The 25,950-nt window shown below is 41.3% G+C and overlaps 1 protein-coding gene across 5 annotated transcripts in view; it reads left to right on the forward strand.

The window, feature by feature from the left end:
* Window positions 1–25,950, forward strand: part of CTNNA2 (catenin alpha 2) — a 1,366,346-nt gene that overhangs the window by 878,852 nt on the left and 461,544 nt on the right. The gene's annotated exons all lie outside the window — the stretch shown is intronic.

Below are 25,950 nucleotides of genomic sequence, written 5' to 3' on the forward strand. Positions count from 1 at the left end.
ACTTAAGAGGAGATGTGATTTGTTCCTGCTTGAGATCATACTGTTAGTAGTGGAGCTGGGCTTGAACACGGGGATCCTGGAACCTAGGTTATTGCTACTTTCTTATGGCCTGATCTTGTCTTTAATCTCAAGGATAGCAAAATAAAGGAGAAGACCATGCATGGTTAAATCTAAAGCTCATGGTATTCCGTCACTTGTATATTAGCCAACCCCTCTTCAGACCATCAAAGGTGAAAGTCGCTCAGTCATGTCTGACTCTTTGCTACCCCTTGGGCTATATAATCCATGGAATTCTCCAGGCCAGAACACTGGAGTGGGTAGCCTTTCCCTTCTCTAGGAGAGAGTAGAAATATGTCTGCAAATAAGCATAGCTTATTTTATTGTGTTTTACTTATTGCACTTTGCAGAAATTGTTTTTTTTTTTTTTTTGACAAATTGAAGTTTCATGTTACCATAAGGTAACCTGGTCAAGCAATCTATTGATACCATTTTTCCAACATCATTTACCCACTTCTTATCTCTGTATCACATTTTGGTTGCAGTAGGAACTGCCAACCTACTCCAAAATTTCCATGGACAGAGGAACCTCGTGGGCTACAGTCCATGGGGTCCCAAAGAGTTAGACACAACTGAGTGACTAAGCACACATTTTGGTAATTCTTGGGATCTTTCAAACTTTTTCATGGTTATTATATTTGTTATGGTGATCTGTGATCTTTAATGGTACTATTATAATTGTCTTGGGGCTCCATGAACCATGCCTGTATAAGACAGCAAACAATCAATAAATTGTGTGTGTTCTGACTGCTCCACTGACTGGCTGTTGCCTCATCTCTCTCCTTTTCTTTGGGCCTCCCTATTCCCTGAGACACAGCAGTATTAAAATTAGGCCAATTAATAACCCTACAGCGGCCTCCTTTCCTTCAAGTGAAAGGAAGAGTCACATGTCTCTCACTTTAAATCAAAAACTAGAAATGATTAAACTCAGGGAGGAGGGCATGTTGAAAGCCCAAATAGGCCTAGAGAGAGGCCTGTTGCACCAAATAGCCAAGATGTGAATGCAAAGGAGCAGTTCTTGAAGGAAATTAAAAATACTACTCAAGTGAACACACGAATGATAAGAAAGCAAAATAATCTTATTGCTGATAGGGAGAAAATGTTAGTGGTCTGACAGAAGGTCAGATCAGCCACAACATTCTCTTAAACCAAACCTTAATCTAGTGCAAGGCCCTAACTCTTTTCAGTTTTTTGAAGGCTGAGAGAAGTAAGTAAGCTGCAGAAAAAAAAGTTTGAAGTGAGCAGAGATTGGTTCATGAGGTTTCAGGAAAGAAGTCATCTCCATAACTAAAAAGTACAAAATGAAGCAGCCAGTGCTGATACAGAAGCTCCAGCAAGTTATCCAGAAGATCTAGCTAAGATGATTAATGAATATTGTTTACACTAGATGACAGATTGTTATTGGAGCCCAAACAGCCTTATTATGAAAGAAGATGTCATTTAGCCCTTTCATAACTAGAGAGGAGAAGTCAAGGCCTGGCTTCAAAGCTTCAAGGGGGAAGTTGACACTCTTGTTGGGGGCTAATACAGCTGATGACTCTAAAGTTGAAACCAATGCACATTCCAGAACCTTAGGGCCTTTAACATTTATGTGAAAGCTAATCTGCTTGTTCTCTATAAGCGGAACAGTGAAGTCTAGATGACAACACATCTGTTTACAACACAATTTACTGAAAAAATTTTAGACAACTGTTGAGACCTACTGCTCAGAAACAAAGACTCCTTTCAAAATGCAATTTCTCATTGATAATGCACCTGGTTACCCAGCTCTGATGGAGATTTACAAAGAGATTGATGTTGTTGTCATGTTTGCTAACAAAACATCCGTTCTCCAGCCCATGGATCAAGGATTAATTTTACTTTCAAACTGTACTATTTAAGAAATACATGTTGTAAAGCTATAGCTGCCGTGTATTCCTGTGATGGATTTAGACAAAGTAAACTGAAAACCTTTTGGAAAGGATTCACCAGTCTAGATGTCATGAAGAACATTCATGATTTATGGAAAGAGGTCAAAATATCAACATTAAGAGTAGTTCGGAAGAAGTCAATTCCAACCCTAATGGATGACTTTGAGGGGTTCAGGACTTAGTAGAGGAAGTAACTGCTGATGCAATGGAAATAGCAAGAGAAATAGAATTAGAAGTGGAACCTGAAGGTGAGACTGAATTGTTTTAATCTCATGATAAAACTTAAATGCCTAAGGAGTTGCTTCTCATGGGTGAACAAAGAAAGTGGGTTGCTGAGATGAAATCTACTCCTGGTGAAGATACTGTGAAGATCATTAAAATGACAAAAAAAGATTTAGAATGTTATATAAGCTGAGTTGATAAAGCAGTGTGAGGACTTGAGAGGACTAACTCTGATTTTGATAGATGTTGCCTTATTTTAAGAAACAGGCACAGCCACCCCTACCTTCAGCAACCATCATCCTGATCAGTCAGTAGCCGTGGCTGTTGAGGCAAGACCCTCCACCAGAAAAAGATTCTGAAACTCTAAAGGTTCAGATGATAATTAATATTTTTTAGCAATGAAGTATTTTTAACTAAGGTATTTCCTTGTTTTTAGATATAATGGTATTTGTACAACTTAATAGACTGTAGTGTATTGTAAATATAACTTTTACATGCACTATAAAACCAAAAAATTTGTTTGGCTTGCTTTATTGTGATATTTACTGTATTGCTATCATCTGGAACTGAACTTGCAGTATCTCCAAGGTCAGCCTGGGCCCTATAGGAGCCTCCTTAGTTGTACCCCAACCTTGTGTCACTCACACATTTATTTAAACAAGATTTGTCCAAAATATGAGCAAAACACTGGCTAAAAAACGTTTTGCAGAGTTCTGTATGTAACTCATTAAGATATTTATGTATTATTTAATATGCATATCTTGTTAACTATTAATTGCTGTTATTGTTAAAATTATGTCTTTTTATTTTTATACAATTGTATATGTATGTATTTGGCTGTGTTGGGTCTTAGTTGCAGTTTGTGGGATCCTCCTTGCATCATGTGAGATCACTCGTTGCAATGCACAGACTCTCTAGTTATGGCATGGGCTCAGTAGTTATGGTGAACAGGGCTGAGTTGCTCCATGGCATGTGGGATCTTAATTCCCTGCATTCGTGACATGAGCTCAGTCAGGGCCGATTCTTTGGGAACCCATGGACTGTAGCCCACCAGGCTCCTCTGTCCATGGGATTTTCCAGGCAAGAATACTGAAGTAGGTTGCCATTTCTTCCTCCAAGGGGCCTTCCTGACCCAGGGAATGGACCTGTGTTTTTGTAAATCTCCTGCATTACTGGCAGATTCTTTACCCGCTGAACCACTAGTTCCCTGACCAGGGATCAAGCTCACATTCCCCGAATTGCAAGGAGGATTCTTAACTCCTGGATGAACAGGGAAGTCCCTCAAATTATGTATTCTTAAAGTTCTAAGATGAAGTTCAGACCACAGGTACACAAAGCCATTTTAAATAAATATCCACAGAAAAAGGGAATGAATATTTGTTGTCAGGCACTCTGCTAAAATTATTTCATAACTTACCTCCTTTAATCTGCTTTTCAATTATATGCTATATATATGATTATTTTCACTCTGCAAACAAACAGCAACAACAACAAAAAATATTCCCAAAGTCCCAACTCTAGGTGGTGATTTTGTCCCAGGTCTAACTTTGAGGCTCTGTCCAGAGCCCATAACAACAGTTTTAGATATCTGTTATTAACAGTTGGGGAAATAATGACAGAAAGGCAGAAGTCAGAGTTCTGTATCTAAAACATTGATTCTCCCTCTTTGGTCAGCAGTCTCCACAGTGAACTCTCCTTGAGCTTGTTGTCCCAGAGCTTCAGGACTAGACAGGATGGGATGTTACAGAATGAAATGCAAGAAGGCCTAGGGGTCATTGGATTCTTAGCTCTGCGCCTTAACTATGCCAGGAAATGTAGAACCAATAACTCTCAACACAGTGCTCAGAGGGAAATCTTATGCATTCTTGTCATTTCCTCATCACATCTGCACGTCAACAGAGAAATCTTCACAGAGAACCTAGCACACTTATAGTGGGAGCTGAATGAAGACTCAACCTGCCCCCAAAAGTAGCTTCTGTGCATCTCTGCAGAGATGAAAACAAACAGAAAATTAGAAAGTACACAAAAGGATTTTCCACATTGCTGAGTGTTCACACTTGAGTTCCCCTTTTTGAATTCATTATCTTAGGGCAGCATTTGGTTTCAAAAGCCAAGGCAGCTGAGCTGAAAATGTGTGCTGTTATTGCTTGAAGCTGGTGGGAATAGCCTGCAAAGGTTGTGGTGTTCAGAACAAGCTTTGCTTTCTGCAAATGCTTTGTCAACAAACTCTGCCTCTTATTTTCACCATTGCCAAGTGTGGAACTCTATATTAAATCTTCATTTAGGGCCCATTCCTGACCATTCCTTTTAATATTATGTTTATTTGGAAAGCTCAGTTTATCTGAAGATGATTTTAAATACTTCTTAACTTGTATTGCTTGCATTTTCACATTCTCTAATTGTGGAAGGATTTTAATCTTGGGTGAATATCTAGAGTGCACCCACAGAGAATCCATACATGCCCACTGTTCTGTTGGATTCTTTCCTCAGAGTCCCACAAACATGTCATTTCACTTCACAAAAATGTCATTTCACTTCTATACCCTGTGCCTTTACTCACATATTTATTCCTTTCTCCATCCCAATCCTACTTGTCATTTAGGAATGTCCAAGTTCCCACTCTTTCTCTAAAACTTATGAAACCACCAAAGCCTGAGAAACCTCTTTCCCCTAACTCTCTCTGTCAGTTGTTCTATTAATCCAACGGCTAATCAGATGCTTTATGATATTTCTTCTTCTTTTTTTTTTATTTTGACTAGCAATTTAAAGTTGTTACCACTATTTAACTTTTTACCTATTTACATCTGGCCTTTGGAAGAAAATGGAGAAGGAAATGGCACCCCACTCCAGTACCCTTGCCTGGAAAATCCGATGGACGGAGAAGCCTGGTAGGCTACGGTCCATGGGGTCGCAAAGAGTTGGACACGACTGAGTGACTTCACTTCACTTTTGGAAGAAAAACAAGCTCTCCTTCAGATCAGGGGCTCTGTGTTCTTCCATTTGATATCTGCCACTGCACCGAATGTTTGCTTTCCTACTAAATGGACTTTATGAAAGGATTTCTGACCTGATTGATCAATTAATTGATAAAAGTTTGTGATTAAGTCATCAATTGCTAAAGGTGAGGAGTACACTTAAACTCATTTCTTCCCTTTTCTTAGTAGCTGTCCCACAACTGTCTAAATGATATACTGGCTAGTGAGCTGATTTCAAGCCGCAGTTTATGGGATACACTCAGCAGATTTTGTTTAGGGGGATTAGGAAGTGAAGTAGTTTGGGAAAAGCAGGAATAAATTGCTGTTAACTGCTATTGTTTGCAATTTGCTCCTGAAAGTCACAAGGTAAATTTTAGTGCACGTATATAACACAATTGTATTGATTGAACTGTCGTTTTCAAAGTTATTGGTGCAATTAAATTGACCTTTTGCCAGCACAGAAATAACTTGTTTAATAAAGACTGAACAAATTAATTGAGCATAACTTTCCAACAGCAGATAAGCAGAACATTGGTTGTAAGGCTTTTGTAAAAATCTGCAAAGTATGGGCCCGTTGAATAGCCTTGTGCCTAAAAGAATAAAGAGTTCTTAAGAAGCCAAAACTAGAAGTTAGGTGACTGTGATGCCATAATGCCAAAAGACATAACGTAAGTGTGGTGTTGCTCTCTGAAACTCACCAAGCATTGGGGAATCTACTTGCGTGCATTATGCTTGATGCTAGATGCCAAATCCCTTTGCAAACAGTAAGGGGTCGTGCATGGTAAGGAGTAACCGGTAGATGATATAACAGTTGTGAACAGTAAACAAGAGATGATGGGACTACTGAGACCCTGAAACACTAGGTTATCTAAGAGGAGAACCAAGTCCTCTGGAACCTTTGTGTGTGGTCTGAAACACATTTCCACTTATTTCCACACATGATCTTGCATTTCATGTGGGTAATATTCCACGGCATATGTCAGATCTTTTGGTGAGCATCTCTTCTTTGAGAGGACATCACTTAGCATGTCCCACACTGTGCCTGGCACCCTTACCAGGAGGGACAAAGACACAGAAGGTAGTGCCATTACCTGCGACATACTTACACTCTGCGTTACAGCTTGAAATACATGTTCTATTCAAATCTGTGAGTCTCCCCAATCTGAATCTCCTGCAAGTGTGTATTAAAATGCACAGCGCCTCCCCAGCCTATTGAATCATCAAAAATCTCTGGAGGTGGAAAGGCTGGAGATTCAGAATCTACATTTTATTGGGGAACGTAAGTGATTCTTACACAACCAAAAAGTGGGAACTATTCTAAAGAGGGTGATTGGTTTGGTCCATGACTAGAGAAAGCACAAAATAGATTGAATGTGTTTCGTTTTATGAGATGGCTATTCAGGGGTGGCCACAAGAAGAGACAGAAAGAGAGGCTGAGAAAAACAAAGTTTATTAGATTCAAGGATCCTAGAGACAGGAGACACAGAATCCCACATGGGACCACCTGAGGAGGAGGCCAAGGTGATCAGGAAGACAAGAGCAAGGGGAAGATTTAGGCCAGAGCCTTTACTGGAGCTTCTAGAGAAAGGGGAAGCAGGGCAGGTAAAAAGTTTGGGATAGGCTAGTTTGAATACTTTGGGTGGCTTTAGGCCATAGGAATGGTCTCAAGCACCTGGTCCAGTATGATTTAAGGCAGAGGAGTGTTGCCTCCTTGGATTCCTGGTCAAAGTTATGGTTTTTCCAGTAGTCATGTACAGATGTGAGAGTTGAACGGTAAAAAGGCTGAGTGCCAAAGAATTGATATTTTCAAACTGTAGTGCTAGAGAAGACTCTTGAGTCCCTTGGCCTGCAAAGAGATCAAATCAGTCAATCCTAAAGGAAATCAACCCTGCGTATTCATTGGAAGGACTGATACTGAAGCTGAAGCTCCAATACTTTGGCCACCTGATGTGAAGAACTGACTCATTGGAAAAGACCCTGATGCTGGGAAAGATTGAGGGCAGGGGGAGAAGGGAATGACAGAAGATGAGATGTTTGGATGGCATCACAAACTCAATGGCCATGAGTTTGAGCGAACTCCAGCAGATAGTGAAGGACAGGGAATAATGGCATGCTGCAGTTCACGGGGTTGCAGAGAGTCAGGACTTAGTGACTGAACAGACAATAAGCATTCCTGGGCCAGAAAGAAAAGGTGTGGCTCTGGATAGCATAACTGCATATCAAAGGCTTGCTTCTAGAGAGATCTTTGGCTGTCTCTTCCTGGCTAGCTCAAACAGTAAACTATCTACGCACAGTGTGGGAGAACTGGGTTTGATCCCTGGGTCAGGAAGATCCCCTGGAGAAGGGCATGGCAACCCACTCCAGTATTCTTGCCTGGAGAATCCCTTGGACAGAGGAGCCTGGCAGGCTACAGTCTATGGGGTCGCAAAGAGTCAAACACAACTAAGTGATTAATACTTTCACTTTCACAAAAATTAACTAGCTCTGGGAGGAGCAGTCTCTTCCCAGCTAAAGCATTTTCTTTAAGATATCAAAATACCAAATATTAAATAAATACATGAAATATTTAAAACATATGTCTCAGGAAGGTGGACCCCTTCCAGGGCCCGAAACTGGGCTCTTGTCTAACACTCGGAAATGAATTGTCTAAGGAGATGCATGTGCTGACAAAGCAAGAGATTTTTTTTGGAAAAGGGCACCTGGGTGGAGAGCAGTAGGGTAAGGGAACCCAGGAGAACTGCTCTGCTGTGTGACTCGCAATGTCAGGTTTTATGGTGATGGGATTAGTTTCCAGGTGGTCTTTGGCCAATCATTCTAATTCAGAGTCTTTCCTGGTGGCACACGCATCGCTCAGCCAAGATGGATGCTAGCGAGAGGGATTCTGGGAAGTGGACAGACATACAGTGTGTCCTTTCGACCTTTCCCAAACTCTTCCAGTTGGTGGTGGCTTATTACTTCTGTATTCCTTATCAGGATCTCCTGTCAAAAAACAACTCATGCAAATGGTTACTATGGTGCCTGGCCAGGGTGGGCGGTTTCAATCAGTGTGCTTCCCCTAACACATATATTCTATGGGCACAATGACACTTGTCTACAGGCTTGTGAATCTATGAGTGGAATGAGGAGTTACCCCAAGGGAAATAAATGTAGGAAGCAAAAAATTTAAGGTAGGCCAGACAGCATAATAAATACCCACTACTATTGCTTAGATTTGAGGCATGAAATTAGTCTGTGATCTGTGAGAAAGAAATACAGATTTTTAAAATATGTTAAGTTATATGTGGTATATGTATTAAGAGAAAAGAGTAGACCAGGGATTGGGCCTGGAAAACACACATTTGAAGGGGCAGGTTGAGGAGGAGGGAATGGAAAAGAAGAAGTAGTCAAGTTAGAAGGAAAACCTGTAGAAACAGGGACAGATTACAAGGGAAGGATGGAGAAAGCTTCAAGATCTTGGTGAAGGTCAAGAACTCTATTACAAGCTTCAGACAGTTCAGATAATGGGAGGGTGAGAATGAGATGCAGATGCCAGTGCCTGGTGTGTTCAGTAGAGACCAGAGCATTAACCTGGGGAATTTGGGACACCCTGTCGTTGATGTTGTTGTTTAGTTGCTCAGTCATATCCGACTCTTTGCCACCCCAGGGACTGTAGCCACCAGGCTCCTCTGTCCATGGGATTTCCCAGCCAAGAATACTGGAGTGGGTTGTCATTTTCTCCTCCAGGGAAACTTCCCAATCCAGGCACCAAGCCTATGTCTCCTGAATTGGCAGGTGGATTCTTTACCACTGAACCACCAAGGAAGCCTGCTTCTAGTAGCAACCATAATAACTAAGTAATTTTGATCAATATATTTAGGTCTCAGTTTCTTCGCCCTTTAAATGAGGAGGCTAGAGACTTGGCCTCTTGGAAATCTGCAAGCCCCACCATTTTCTAATCATTTCCCTCTTCTAATCAATCATTCTCCCCTGTGCACCTCCCCCACCTGCCTGATCATGGACCGGTCCCATACTTCCACACCTTAAGGTGTGTCAGTTTGTCTGTCCAGCATCATACCTTGAACCAGCCAGCCTTATGTGACTGGGGAGGTAGTTCAAATTGTCTTTTGGTTTTTTCTTATCCCCTTCTAATCATACAGTTCTGGATTCTCAAGCCCTGCATGCATGCATGCTGAGTCGCTTCAGTCGTGTCCAACTCTTTGCAACCCTATGGACCTTGGCCTGCTAGACTCCTCTGTCCATGGGACTCTCCAGGAAGAATACTGGAGTGGGTTGCCATGCCCTCCTCCAGGGGATCTTTCCAATTCAGGGATCAAACCCTCATCTCTTATGTCTCATGCATTGCCAGGCAGGTTTTTTACTGCTAGCACCACCTGGGAAGCTCTTCTCAAGCCCTACTCATTCCTTTCTTCTATTTGAGAATTCTCTGTGCTGTCTTTCCTAAGTCATTTATGTCCAGCTTTCTGATCCCTTACAAATAAATTTTCTTTGGCATGTACCAAACACTCACACATAAGCCTGTGTAACATATTACATAGGGTGGTATCCTAGATTTAATCAGTGCTGAAGTCTGGAGGAAAATAAAATTAGAAAAAGTAAATGGATTCTTATATTGGTTGAATACCAGAAACTCAGAATAAATATCCCAAGTGGTCTCACTCTGCAGGTTACTGAAATCTAGAATTTTTCAGTGGAGCAATCTGCATGTTGTTAGAATTGTACAAGCCCTTTAAATTTGGCACTTTTAATTTTTTTTTTTTCTCTTTTTTGGGGGGTGGTTTTTCAGGATTTAATTTCATATAGGGAACTGTGGCTATGTCTGTGACTCTTCATCTCTTCAAGGTATTGACTAACTTGGACTTCCCTGGTAGCTCTGCCTGGTAAAGAATCTGCCTGCCAATTCAGAAGACCTGGGTTCAGTCCCTGGGTTGGGAAGATCCCCTGGAGGAGGGCATGGCAACCCACTCCAGTATTCTTGGCTGGGAAATCCCATTAACAGAGGAGCCTGGCGGGCTACAGTCCCTGGGGTCACAAAAGAGTCAGACATGACTTAGCGACTAAACAACAACAACAAATTGTCTAAGTACTCAGCGTGTCTGTTTCAGAGGATCACTCACCATTGTGTCTTAGCCTCTTTTTCACCCAGTCTGCTGAGCAGAGGCTCATCCTTCAGTTGGTTAGTAAGTTCTTGTCAAGATGGATGGACTTTTAGACTTATTCTGAAGTGCTGCCTCTCTCCATCTGCTTTGGAAACAGCTCACAAATTCTTCTTGTTGTTTCAGATGTGATCATCGATCTCCTGCCAGAGGAAATTAAGAACTGTTCTTTGTTTGTTGGGTAGAAGAGGTTCTGGAGTTCTGACCCCTAATTTGTTTCTCATTCTTTGTGCTTTGCCTGTAGCATCTGACTCAGTATTTGCAGTCTTCTTTCATTTCTTGAAACTCGTGGTCTTAAATTTGTTTGATCCCACGACCATTCCATTTGGGCAGATTTATCAACAAACAAACAAATACAACCACTCTGTAGCCTAGCTCTTGTCTGCCATCTTCCAGGCACTGTTATATCCCTGGAGGGTGTGTCTGACCTGCCATAGGTTGGATACTTGATGACTTGCCCAGGGGATGTGCCATGTCTCTTGGTGGAGGTGGTTGTAATTGACTGGCTCTCTTCCCACTTCCAGTGGTGGTGAATATGTTTCTAGAACATAGGCTATTGTTCCCTAGAATGAAGAGAAGTTACTAAATCTGTATCACATCCAGTTTATGCAGTGAAACAACAAGGTTTCTTTCAGTACTTAAAAAAAAAGAAATCATTTAATGAGTAAAGCACCTGAACTTTGGTTCTCATTAGCATTGTTACTGATGGAGAAATAATACTGGCAAAGGAAGATTGTCTGATAAAAGAGGAAATTCATGTAATTTTCCATGCTGAACACTGTGACTGCACTGGAAGGTGGCAGAACCTGGATGTCTTTTCTGATTAGAGTCTTGACAGAGGATCCGCCAGCACCTTCCTCGCCTCCATCATCAGTGGCTCCATGGCCAGAAATGGTTATGATGTGGGTTTTATTTCGATGGCATATGGCATATTCTTGTCTCTACAAAGCAACCTGTCAGGCAAGACAAACTGAAACCCAGGGACGATGTGTTAGAGGCCAAGTTCAGCGTCATGATTCTCCTTATTTCACGTCTCTTTCCTCTTGTCTCTTTCCATCATAGCACAGTTTAGTTTTGTAGAGCTTGCAAGAGCATTGAGGCCAGCTCCTCTTTGGACAGGGTATAGATTCCTCAAGATTGCAGAGCTAGTTATTAGCAGATCCAGGGCCAGGATTCGGGCCTCCTTAGTTCCTATCCAAGCTATCTCACCACACTGCTATGCAAAGGAAGCCCTTAGGGAATGAGACAGAAGCACTAGGATGCTATTTATTAAGGAGTTAATAATGTAATCATCATTACCACTGACTGAGCACATTCTATGTGCCCAGCACTTTTCTAAAGCTTGCAAGTCATTTTAATTTCATCTTTACCAACAGACTCTTAAGTAGGTATCATTATTATCGTCTTTTTTAAAAAAAGGAAATTGAGATACAGTAGTCTTGATAGCTGGATCAAACTCACATCATAAGTCATGGATTACAGATTCAAATCTGTATCTGTGGATTCTACAATACATATTCTTTAGATTTTTTAAAGATATTTTGTGATGTGGACCTTTTTTTTAAAGTCTTTATTGAATTTGTTACGATATTGCTTCTGTTTTATGTTTTGTTTTTTTTGGCCATGAGTCATGTGGGATCTAAGCTCCCTGACCAGGGATCGAACCTGCACCCCCTGCATTGGAATGCAAAATCTTAACCACTGGACTGCCAGGGAAGTCCATACAGTACATATTCCTAACTCCTGTACTCTGCTGCCTGTAAACATCCTTGCATGTTATACATATTTGTGATCATTTGTTCATGCAGTTTTGTAGCCTGCTTTTTTCATGAGGCATTACTTATTATATAACAGCCATAAGCATCCTTGTTATTAAAAATTCTTCCTAATCACTGTATTAATAGCTTTAAATCTCGCATCTCTTCTCTTTCTTTATCTTGTCTGTTTTTTCTGTTTCCTTGATGTTCTCCTCCTGTTCTTTTTACTCCATGTATTGTGTTGTATTTCTGTGCTTTTCTGAAGCAATTTGCAGTTAGACCTCTTGATTCTGTCATTACTGGTTGTTGCCTTAGTATTTTTCAAATGCCTCCTTAAACTTATATTTAACTAATTATTCATGGCAGTAATTGGACAATGTTCCAGCCCCACTTCCCCACTATGTAAGATGAACAGTTTGCTTCCTTATTTCTTTTTTTCATGCTCTTTCTTAGTCTCTGTGTATTTAACCTGAGATTCAAACAAGTTTTTTACAACTGTATCATTGCTATCACAAGATGTGATCTTTCTCTTTCTCTCTCCATCCGTGTATCTGTCTATAAGTGTGTGTGCATGCATGGATGTGTGTGTGTGTGTATGTGTTCTAAGAAATCTGTAAATGTGTTAAACTTGAATGACTATAGAGACCACATGGAACTATCCAACAGGTAGAGGAGGAAAAGGCTAGCAGCTCAGGAGTCACCAAGCTTATAGATATCCCTTTAATAACCACAAGCACACAACACACAGTGGAAGGCTACGGAGACTGCAGAGACTCCCAAGGTAGTATGTAAAAAGACAGTGAATGTAGAAAGATAGAAGAGGCTGAGTATGAGACTGTAATGAACACCAATATTTTAGAGGCCAGTGACAGAGAATAAGAAAAAGTGGTCAGAATGTTCGGAGAGAAATCGAGGGAAAGGAGCCATGCAATTCAGTGGAGCCGAGAGTTTAAGGAAGATAGGAATGCTTTGGAGAACATACCTGGAAAGTGTCCCCTAGATTTGATGCTTTAAGCCAGGAGGCACTTGAGGAAGAGCAGTGTCATTAGGATAACTAACATACAGGATACAGGGTTGTGGCTGAGGACCAAATGCAAGGTACAGAGGCAACCTGTTCCTTCTCTCTGTGACAGTCAGTAGGCTGAGCTTCTAGTACTAACTCCAGCGAGTTACCTTGGGCAATATGTCATTTTTCTGAGACTCAGTTTCTACTGAGGGAATAGATTACATAGCATCTAGAAATAATCCAATTCTAATGCTATGTGCTATGATATCTGATAGATAGATACCATATCTTAATATCTGGTAGATATTAAGTTTTCTCCAACTAGCCAAGACAAATACTTTAAAGGGAAACCTTAACCCTAAGGTGGTTCCCAATTGTGAGCAAACTAAGGCTTAAAGGATGTCAAATACCTGGATTCCTGAATATTACTGTTGACAACCTGGTTGTTCTGATATCTTAATTTTAGTCATGAAAGGTTAGTAAATAGTATAGCCTTTTAATGGAGGCTTCCCAGGTGGTGCAGTGGTAAACAACCCACTGCCAATGGGGAGACCTGGGTATAATCCCTGTTGTTGGGAAGATCCCCTGGAGAAGGAAATGGTAACCAACTCCAATGTTCTTGCCTGGGAAATCCCATGAACAGAGGAGCCTGGCAGACTACAGTCGCAAAGAGTTGGGCACAACTGAGCATGCATACACACACATAGCTTTTTAATACCTCATCAGAAGTATTTCTTTCCATCTATTTATAGATACATTTAAGCAAGTCCCCAGGAGCAGGGGTTATTAGCACCTGTACCTTGGTATCCATGTTGATTATGTGCCAGCTGTGTATGATACTGGGCACATACCTTGCACTTTCTATTTTGGTTTCTTAATCCTTAAAATGAAAATCGTCAAATAAAAATGATTATAACAACTATCCAATTGGTACCACAAAGAGGGTTTTCTGAAACAGTTCAGCGTCTTGACACCCAATCCTGTTTGATGGGCTACAACCCCCATCACTGTCCCCTATTCAGAAACACCCCTCTCCCCTGTATGAGAAACGGCAGTCCATACAGAGGATGAAACCTTGACTGAGCTCCACCCAACTCCAGTGAAAACTGGGAAAAATTCAAGTGCACTCCTGGTGAACCAAACAGACTGACTAGCCCCAGTACATTCTAAAGAAAGCCAACCAAGTGCAAACTAACTTTCTGCAGGTAGTACAATTTCCCGAAGAAGTAGCCAGGATCTTCTGATCCAATTGTCTCTCTCTTTGTTACTGAATGAGTGTTTATTTCTAAATTCTGAGAAGACTGCAAAGAAAAGGAAATGCCATAGAGCAAAAACTGCTTTGGGTTCTGCATCCATCTAGTTACCTGGGAAAGCCCACAACCTGGAAACATTTAAGAGGTGTTAAAGATAACAGCTTTTCCTTTTAATGTTTGAGAATAACCAACAATTCACAAGAATATTGCCTTCACATTTTAAAAGTGTTATCCTATTATTAAACTTACAGATAAAATATCAAAATTATACATGGCTCAGGTGCTCTTCTTTTTAATTAATTTTCAGTCAAAAGAATTTGATTTAATCCACATCATTGCTTACAATTTGTAAAATTTTGTTTATATAATCATCAGACTTAAACAGTCTTGAACCAGCTCCTCTGGGCACCTTCATCACATTGCTGGTGCCAGTGGCCATTCTGATATATAAAATATTCCTCTGTACATTATAATCGTTTATGTATACTTCTCTGTGTTGCACTATTTGGGCAGCTCTTGAAGATAAGGAACTAAGTCTTATTTACTTACCTTTGTTTATCCTCTTAATATCTAGAATAGAACCTTGTATGTCAGAACCACTCAATAAATATTTGCTAGATTGCTAAACTCTAAGGAGGGGTTAGTATTAATAGGATAATTTAAATACTTGCTCATTTGGCCGTATGCCTAATCTTTAGGCCTTTTACTTTTCTGTTTAATAACATCCTATTCCTCCTACTTTCTGAGGTACTAGCTAGAATCTTTGCTGTGTAATGCTTGGTTCTTTAGAAATCAAAGTTCTTGGCTCAGCCTCTTGGGTTGTCCTGCCTTTTATAGGTGCTGTAAATTTGATCACCATCAAGAGCTGCTAAACAACATACAGTGATAAAAATAGTTCCCTTTGCTGACATTAGGTGTTTTCTAAAACAACTCGATAAATTCTGGGCAACAGAGACCCTGTGTGATTTCACAAGTCAGAAAGCGAGCTGTTGACACATATCTAGGTAGATAGAAAAAAAAAATCACTCTGTAGTTCTCAGAAATGTATCTTAGGTGCTTTTTATTAAGACTAGTGGTTGACTTTGCCTTCACTCTCTGATATTATAATAGAACTTATGCAAGCTCAGGAGGTTACAAGAGGCTTTGTAGGAGGTGACTTGTTTGCAAGGTGAGGTATGCAGGAGGCATAATGGGTAGGGTGGGTGGGAAAGGTAAGTCGGTGAGTTTTGCAAGGAAGAAATTTGATTTTAAATTTAGGAAGAAGTATCGTGATGTTGGTAACCACAAGGGAGCCCTGGCCTTAAAATAAGACCTGGAAGCAAGAACTACTGACAATTCCTCTCCTTCCTTTCACTTTCTACTCTAATTCTAATTGAATATAGTTATAAACTCCATTTCCTGAAACTGCAGTTTTTTCATTGTTCTTCTCTTTGTTGCTTGTCATATTGAACCCAGTCCAACTCAAAGTGGAAAAACACACCAAACTGGAAGTGAAGAAGTCAGGCAACTAGTTTCCCTCTGTGTTTACCCAGGCTCATAAACTTGAAGGATTCACGCAACCATTCTGGGGCCCTTGTCTCTCCTTGAAAAAACAAGAGTATTTCACATGACCTTTTTTTTTTTTTTTATAATAGAATTTTTTTTCTAATTTGATTTAATTAAAGTGTGGTTGATTTACAGTGTTGTACTAATTTCTGCTGTACAGCAAAGTTGCTCAGTTATACACATTTATACATTCCTTCTAAATGTTCTTTTACATCATGGTTTACCCCAGGATACTGAATATAGTTCCTTGTACTATACAAGTAGGAACCTTGTTGTTTATCTGTTCTAAGAGTAATAGTTTGCATTTACTAACTCAAAACTCCCAGTCCCCCTTGGCAACCACAAGTCTGTTCTCTATGTCTGTGAGTCAACAGATGAATGGATAAAGATGTGGCATGTGTGTATATATATATAATAAAATACTACTTAGCCATAAAAAAGCATGAAAGAATACCATTTGCAGCAACATGGATGCAGTTAGAGATTGTTATACCTAGTGAAGTAAGAAAGACACCATATGAAATCACTTATATATGAAATCTAAAATATGGCATAAATGAGCCTACTTACAAAACAGAAACAGGTGCACATGACTTTTAAGATAACTCTGTCTCTAAATCTAACAGACACCTTGATTAGTGTTTGAGGTGCTGCTATTCCTGCTATTCCTCTTGACTTCCCAGATTTTCTAGCCTTGTTTCATATTAGTACAGATCATTTTGCATGCACATGATATTTCTTGAATTATCTTTGGAATCCTTTTAGTAGAGTTTGGGCTCTGTACTTTGATCTTGCTCATCTTTCATGTTCCTGATTTTCCTTACCTTCTAAGTCCATGTACAAGATTGAGTCTGCATGTTCATCTACCCACTGTTCTTTTGCACTTACTCGGTTATAATATATATCTCCTTCCCCATCTCTCAACCTTCCCCATCCTCTCTCCTCAGCCTCTTTCCTTTGCAACCTTCCTCAAATAGTATCTCTTATTTCAAGATTTGCTTCAGTGACATCTCTTTCAGAACCTAATTTGAGTCATCCATTGTGAAAGCATCATTGTAAATAGCTTATTCAGTAAGGACTTCACTGATAGTCAAGATTCTGGCCCCAGCTCTGCTTTAACAACAAGGTTATTAGCATCACAGGGTCTTGTTTCCCTACTTTTGTGTAGTGCTTGTTGATAGGTTGGGGATGAGGCACACTGGAGAATGTACTCTCAGACATCTTCGTGAGCAAGTAAAGAATTTAACAGTGAACAGGCCTGGGGTAAGAGCATAGAGGGGGTTGAAGACTGAGGTTAATTGGAGAGGTATTCCTTTATATTTCTTTTTAAAAGTAATTTGCATGCAGAACCAAACATTCTTGCCAGTTGAATTCAAACACTAGGCCACTGGTATGCAGGCTCTGAATTAGGTGGCCTCTATGGTGGCTAAGTCGTGTCCAACTCTTGTGACCTCATGGACTATAGCCCACTAGCTTCCTCTGTCCATAGGATTTCCCAGGCAAGCATACTAGAGTGGCTTTCCATTCCCTTCTCTAGGGGGTCTTCCCAACCCAGGGGTCGAAGCCAGCTCTCCTGCCTTACAGATTCTTTACTGGCTGAGTCACCAAGGAAAGTGACCTCTATGGTGTCTTTCAGTTCTATTCAATCCTTCAGTATCTGTTTTTCTCTGACTGTGTCTCTGCTAAATGTATTCTAGTAAGTGTGAAAGAAAGTGAAAGTGAAGTCGCTCGGTCATGTCCACCTCTTTGCAATCCCATGGACTGTAGCCCACGAGGCTCCTCCATCCATGGGATTTTCCCAGCAAGAGTACTAGAGTGGGTTGCCATTTCCTTCTCCAGAGGATCTTCCCCACTCAGGGATCAAACCTGGGTCTTCTGCATCGCAAGCAGATACTTTTACCATCTGAGCCACGAGAGAAGCTGTTTGTAAGATTTTTCTTAAACCACTTCATCTGTCTTGACTCTTGACTCATATATTATTGGCATGCATTATTCATTTTATAAGCCCTGATAACACCTACCACATGCTTCTGCCTACATTGATTCTCAGTACAAAGACTGCTGAAATTTGCATTGAAGATGGCTAGAAGTTAAGAGTTGAGAAGACTTAGAAAAATAAGAAGGAAAGAATGGAGCAAAAGTTTTTAACACAAAGAAGGCACTGTAATAGAGAGGCCAATGCAGTAGCTGGTACCTGGTAACTATACTGAATCTATTCTATGACTTCACAGTGGAACAGTTTTCCGGAGCTGAGCTAGTGATAGCTTGGCCCAGTGTTTCCCAAAATGGGGAGCCGAGGTGGTAGACAGCATCCTTTTACTATAAATAGCCAAGTGTTTCATCATGTGTTGAAACTATTTCTTTGTATTTTAACATGTGATTTCCCATTTATAGAAGTAATAGAGTTTTCTTACTAAATTTAGAAAAATATTCATTAAATTATAGGGTGGGTAATCTATGGATTTAACACAAATCATGAAGATACTATTTAAACTACTAGGTTTTAAGAAATCCCTTAGTTTTTCAAAGGAAGAGACTGACTTGGCAGAGATCACACCATGAGCAACTGGCAGAAATGGGCTAAATCCCAGATGCACTACAGAGGGTCTGAGGACCGGGTGCTGTACCCTGTCTGTGACTCGGGCCAATTTTATATTCCTCTTCTTATTCTGCTACGCATGTGAAAGCTGGACGTGTGCCCAAACTCCCAGGACTGTCCTGAACATGGCGGGGGATGTGAAATGGCCCTGACACAGCGTGGGCATTCCATAAATGCATGACTCCCTTCCCCACACGGCAGCCTTCCTTAGTCACAGATCAGTTTTCTTTCCAGTCTTCTGAGCACACCCGTTTCTCAGTTCTTTCATGATTTATAGACTATTCAGATACATCTTACATTTGTGTTGCCCTTTCAAAATAATTTCACCCACAGCATCAGTTTGAATCCTCCCCTGATGAGTAACAGAAAGCATTATTACCACCATTCTCTTTTTACAAGAAGTAAGCCCAAGCCCTGTGGTCACTCAGAGATTCAATAAGGATAGGGGCTCCTCACTCACAGCTGACTGCTGTTCCTTCTCTATTCCTCTCTCAGAAAGGAAAATACAGACTGATCTACATGAAGCTTAATTTCTGGCTTTGAGTCCTATATTTCATAACACTGAACTCTTTCAAAGTGATTTTCTTGTTTGTAGTGAGTTGTCCTGGGAGGCAAATGACTAACTTGTTTCAAAGAGAAAATTTGCCCACCAGACTCTTGTGCCATTTTTTGAGATTCAATACTTCTCCTGTCACCTCCCCTCCACTCGCCTCACATTTTGTCATGTCTGAATAAAATGACTCACATTCCCTGAGAGAAAGATGATGCTTTTAAAAGAATGCTACACTGGCAACCTAAGAGGCTCACGACTCTTCTAGGAAAGCACAGATTTATTTAGCTAAAGTGTATATGTGTATGTGTGTATACTATAATATAGTATATGGTGTATTTACTTTGTATATAGATAGCATGTGTATATATATGTATATATGTATGCATGTATACTGTAAGCAGTATTTTACATTTATGATGCTCACTGGTGTTAGCTGAAATGGCATACCTCTGCCATTGTCTTTAGTGTCTAGGAGAATGCCAGAACTGGGTTTCGCTCATGAAATACAAGTCCTTTGAAGACTGCACCTTTCTGCCACCCTTTCCCCTAGCAGGTGGAATGTTCCCGAGAGCTTTAGACTCTGCTTGTGCCCACTTTTTAATACATTTGTGTCAGCAGTACTACCGCTTTATTAAATGAAGCTGTTTCAATGTGGCTGGGAATGCATTAAGTGCAGCAAGCTTTCTAATCACAGCAAGCTGGCAGCGGCCGTGCTATCTGTGGCTGGTTACCCACCACCCTCGTTTTATTAACGGGCTTCCTTTGCAAGGGATGAGCCGCAGTGTTTTCAGAAATCCATTAAATGGCACGGCCCTCAGCCATACAGTGTGAATACAATTTTCATCCACTGTGTCGGGGGACGTTCTCCCCAAGACTATATGCACAGGCTCTATCTATCCAGCCCCGTTCTCTCACATACTCTGCGTTTTCAGTCTTGCACCCAAGTCTATTTGCTCATGGATGTTTTAGTGGCTCCTCTAAGCTGGTTTCATCTCCCTAGAAGCTGAGTCACTTGTGACACATCAAAATACAGAGGCATTAGAAGCTAAGAGAATGTGACCAAAAAATGGCCTTTCTTTCCCAGAAAGCATTCAAGTTTCTTTGGGAAACTCCTTGGGACTTTGCTCATATTACATCTGTTACCCCATTTACAAGAAACCCCCCTTTCTGGTTAGAAGCTGGATGCCTATTCAAGTTATCCAGTAAACTTCCACGTAGGGGAGTGACTCACTCTGGCCATCCCTTGAAAGTGTCGATCAGCCTCTTACTTGAACAGCTTTACTAAAGCAGGATCATCCAGGTGTGGAGGAAGGCCGAGTCCATCACTGGAAGCTTAGAATTGTATCAGCACACTTCTTTATTAAGCATAAACTTAAAAAAAACCAGAAACTTCAGAATTTTGCTGAAGTCAGACACAGGGCAGATTCTTGCACAGTTGTGGTTAGTCTGTTGATACAAGTTGAACAACAGTAACTGCAGGAAGCTGACCTCTGAATTAATAACACCATTTGTTGTTCCTCCTGGGCTCAGAGTAGAAAATGTCCATCTGTCTCCAATGTCTAGTTTGCTCAAGAAGGGTCCTTTCAACAAACGTTTTATTGAGCTTTTTTGCCAAGCATGACCTCACTCAAATTGAAACTATACTATGACCCGGGAGTTCCTTTTTTGTTAATATGGACATATCATGTTGAAAGACAGATCATTTATATACTCTGGAAAGTTCTGAGGTTTCAGATATACCAGTATGAGTCCATTTTACTCCTGATTGCAGCCTTCTCTTAGTTCTATGCTTCTGTTTCCTTCTTATCCATATTTTCTACCTCTTAATTCTGAGACAGGTGGTTATATTTCAAAAAGCATGTAAAATATATGTGTATGTATGAATACATAAATGCAAATATATATACAAATATATGATACTTTGGAGTCAGAACCTTAATCGTTAGACATAAAACTATCTTGTATTGGTTATGTTATTGCCAGAAAGTCATTTAATTCATCTTTAAAGTGAGAATAATAATGAGACCTACCTCAGAGCATCACCACAGGGAAGAAATTCTGAGATGATACACGTGATGAAAGAACTTTTTAATATATGAAGAATCTTGTGAATGTTAATGGCTGTCTTTTTGCTATAGGAGAGGGCAGATAGAAAAGAGGGCAGTTCATCACATGCAGTGATAAAGAACCTGCCTGCCAACGCAGAAGACGCAGGAGACACAGATTTGATAGCTGGATAAGGAAGATGCCCTGGAGGAAGAAATGGAACCCACTCCAGTATTCTTGCCTGGAAAATCCCTTGGACAGAGTGGCCAGGTGGGCTACAGTCCATGGGGTCACATGAATACACATCACATTTCGTGCCTGGGTGTGTCTACCTGGTGTGCAGGGCAGGGAGAGGCCAAAAGCAAGTCTTCAAGGAGGAATTTCAATGAATATGTGATGCATCAATCTGAATGTCAGCAGATGTTCCCAGATACGGATGTATGAGAGGATTCAGTGTGAAACCCATGCTTACTCTAACCCAGCCAGCCAGTTTCCGGACAGTGAGTTACTGTGTACGACGCAACTCAGTCCTCAATGAATCCTATGCATCTATCTTCTCTAGCATTCACTCTTGGGTGTGTTATGGCTCTGCCTTTGGCATTCTGTCAGGAATAAGCAATAAGTGAACAAGGAGACCAGAGGTTAGTGTCCGTGAGTATAGACATGCTCATGGTGAAATTTGCATTCTAAATTTTATTTGCATCCAGGAAGTGAGTCCAGAGTCCCACGAGACAGTAATCCTTTCTGGCATAAAATTAAGCATTATCACATACAGTTGTATAGGTTGTACACTGCACAAGGTTAGGGTATATCGGGCATACAATAGATATCATGGATTTAACAATTTTTAAGACAATTTTCCTAAAGGGTCTTTTCCTAGGAATCCAACCTTTTATAACATGTTTCTAATAGATGGAAGTAAAGTAAGGTACTCTATGGGCCAACTAAAAGAGTAAATTTTTCTTGCTTTAAAGAGTTGTATTCATCTTGATTTGAGCTCTGTATGTGAACTCTTATTGGGCAGAGTAGTAGTCCATTCTTCTTCAACTACAGTGAGCAAAACTTTCTTGCAAAAATCTTTCAAGGTAAATCTTCAGATTATTTTACACATGGGGAACTTGCAGCTATCCCTAAATAAAAGTAAATTCAGCATCTGAAGAGTCAGCTTAATGTGTTCAACCTGTGTTCATAGAGCCTGTTCTAAAGGAAGTAAACAGGGTCCCCAGACATACAGTAGTGCCAAAGCAGAATGCAGTTCAGGGATTTGTTGAGTGTCTGAGACTGAGTGCCACAGCAGAGCTTATTACCAAAAGCAAGTTTGTGTGCCTGATGCCCACTGAGGCCAAACAATACCAAAATGTCGGAGTCTGGAGCAGAGAGAGGGTGATTGCAGGGCCATGCAAGAATAAGGGGTGGCTCCTGGCCCCAAACTCCAAACTCTCCAAAGTGTCTCAGGAAAGCATTTTAAAAAGCAAGCTGAGGGAGAGGGTAGTTGGTTGTTGCAAACTTCCTGTTGGAACCCTTTGTTATTGAAGCTGTCGGTATAGGTCAGGTCACAATGTTCCTGTAACCTTCAGCAAAACAAATGTTATTCTCTGTTCTGCAACTTTTTATCTCTATATGAATGGAAAGGAGTTGTAACCTTAAAGGTCAGACTGTAGGAAACATTCTTGATTCTAAGTAAAAACAATAGAATGCAAAGGTAAAATACAAAAAAAAAAAAAGAGAGAGAGAGAGAGAAAACCAACAACAAAACAAAACTAAAGGTAAAAGAAACAGATCTAATATGGAATCAGATTTGTTCTTCCCTATTCCGTTCAGTGAGTCGGACACGACTGAGCGACTGATCTGATCTGATCTGATCTGATTCCGTTCAGTTCAGTTTACTCGCTCAGTCGTGTCCTACTCTTTGCAACCCCATAGACTGCAGCACGCCAGGGCTCCCTGTCCATCACCAACTCCCAGAGTTTACTCAAACTCATGTCCACTGAGTCAGTGATGCCATCCAACCATCTTATACTCTCTCGTCCTCTTCTCCTCCTGCCTTCAGTCTTTCCCAGCATCAGGGTCTTTTCAAATAAGTCAGTTCTTCACATCAGGTGGCCAAAGTATTGGAGTTTCAGCTTTAGCTTCAGTCCTTCCAATGAACACCCAGGACTGATCTCCTTTAGGATGGACTGGTTAGATCTCCTTGCAGTCCAAGGGACTCTCAAGAGTCTTTTCCAACACCACAGTTCAAAAGCATCAATTCTAAAGAGGTCATTTTTCTTTATGGTCCAACTCTCACATCCCTACATGACTACTGGAAAAACCATAGCCTTGACTAGACAGACTTTTGCTGGCAAAGTAATGTCTCTGCTTTTCAATATACTGTCTGTGTTGGTCATAGCTTTTCTTCCAAGGAGTAAGCGTCTTCTAATTTCACGGCTGCAGTAATTTTGGAGTCCAGAAAAATAAAGTCTGTCATTGTTTCTACTATTTTCCCATCTATTTGTCATGACATGATGGGACCGGATGCCATAATCTTAGTTATCTGAATGTTGAGCTTTAAGCCAACTTTTTCACTCTCCTCTTTTACTTTCATCAAGAGGTTCTTTAGTTCTTCTTCACTTTCTGCCATAAGGGTGGTGTCATCTGCATATCTGAGGTTATTGATGTTTCTCCCAGCAATCTTGATTCCAGCTTCTGTTTCATCCAGCCTAGAATTTCTCATGATGTACTCTGTGTATAAGTTAAATAAGCAGAGTGACAATATACAGCCTTGACGTACTCCTTTTCCTATTTGGAGCCAGTCTGTTGCTCCATGTCCAGTTCTAACTGTTGCTTCCTGACCTGCATACAGGTTTCTCAAGAGGCAGGTCAGGTGGTCTGGTATTCTTATCTCTTTCAGAATTTTCCGCAGTTTATTGTGATCCACACAGTCAAAGGCTTTGGCATAGCCAATAAAGCAGAAATAGATGTTTTTCTGGAACTCTCTTGCTTTTTATATGATCCAGCAGATGTTGGCAATTGATCTCTGGCTCCTCTGCCTTTTCTAAAACCAGCTTGAACATCTGGAAGTTCAAGTTCACATATTGCTGAAGCCTGGCTTGGAGAATTTTGAGCATTACTTTGTGAGCGTGTGAGATGAGTACAATTGTGCAGTAGTTTGAACATTCTTTGGCACTGCCTTTCTTTGGGATTGGAATGAAAACTGACCTTTTCCAGTCCTGTGGCCACTGCTGAGTTTTCCAAATTTGTTGGCATATTGAGTGCATCTATTTCACAGCATCATCTTTTAGAATTTGAAGTATCTCGACTGGAATTCCATCACCTCCACTAGCTTTTGGAGAAAGCAATGGCACCCCATGCCAGTATTCTTGCCTGGAAAATCCCATGGATGGAGAAGCCTGGTAGGCTGTAGTCTATGGGGTCGCTAAGAGTTGGACACAACTGAGCGACTTCCCTTTCACTTTTCACTTTCATGCGTTGGAGAAGGAAATGGCAACCCACTCCAGTGTTCTTGCCTGGAGAATCCCAGGGATGGGGGAGCCTGGTGGGCTTCCGTCTATGGGGTCGCACAGAGTCAGATACGACTGAAGCTACTTAGCAGTAGCAGCAGCCGCCACTAGCTTTGTTCATAGTGATGCTTCTTAAGGCCCACTTGACTTCACAATCCAGGATGTCTGGCTCACAAATGGGAGGAAGGTGGTGGTGCTTGAACTAGAGGAGCTTAGGCAGGCTTGATCAGGGAGGGGGACGTCTCACAGAATCATCTGTGATAAATAGACCATCCCTCACTTTCCAGACCTCATCTGCTCTCAGGAGGGGTCCTGAAACTCTTTCTCATGCAATTTTACATTGGAGGACTGATTCCACTGAAGCATCTTTAGGGCACATTTTCACAGGCATCACAGCCACAACCTGGAGGGAAGGAAGAGGGACCCCCCTCCCACCCCCACACCATGCTGGCCTCAGCTGTGAATAATGAGGTGGTTAGTTACTAATAGAGCCTGTATTCCTCTACCAGGCAAGAAGGCACATGTTAAGTTAAGCAGGGCTAGCAGAGCCTTCGGAGAAGGCAATGGCACTCCACTCCAGTACTCTTGCCTGGAAAATCCCATGGATGGAGGAGCCTGGTAGGCTGCAGTCCATGGGGTCGCTAAGAGTCGGACACGACTGAGCGACTTCACTTTCATTTTTTACTTTCACACATTGGAGAAGGAAATGGCAACCCACTCCAGTGTTCTTGCCTGGAGAATCCCAGGGATGGGGGAGCCTGGTGGGCTGCTGTCTCTGGGGTTGCACAGGATCAGACACGACTGAAGCGACTTAGCAGCAGCAGCAGCAGAGCCTTTGTGGAAAGCACTCTGCTGTAACTTCCTTTGCATGCATGTGTGCTAAGTCACTTCAGTCATATCAGATTCTGTGCCACCCTATGGACTGCAGCCAGCCAGGCTCCTCTGTCATGGGATTCTGCAGGCAAGAATACTGGAATGGGTTGTTGTGCCCTCCTCCAGGGGATCTTCCCAACCCAGGGATCAAACCTGTGTCTCTTAGGTCTACCTGTATTGGCAGATGGGTTCTTTACCACTAGTGCCACCTGGGTAAACTCCTTTCAGTTCAGTTCAGTCGCTCAGTCATGTCCAACTCTTTGTGACCCCATGAATCGCAGCACGCCAGGCCTCCCTGTCCATCACCAACTCCCAGAGTTCACTCAGACTCACATCCATCAAGTCAGTGATGCCATCCAGCGATCTCATCCTCTGTCGTCCCCTTCTCCTCCTGCCCCCAATCCCTCCCACCTAGAGGCAATTAGTGGTCATTGTGAATGTTGTTGGCATCATAATTAAGGCTACAGAGCAGGAGACCCCTGATAAAGGAGGAGAAATACC

Source organism: Bos grunniens, chromosome 11 (assembly GCF_055505025.1).
Source record: "Bos grunniens cultivar Pamir isolate PY7600 chromosome 11, Bosgru_T2T1.0, whole genome shotgun sequence".
Taxonomy (NCBI): Eukaryota; Metazoa; Chordata; class Mammalia; order Artiodactyla; family Bovidae; genus Bos; species Bos grunniens.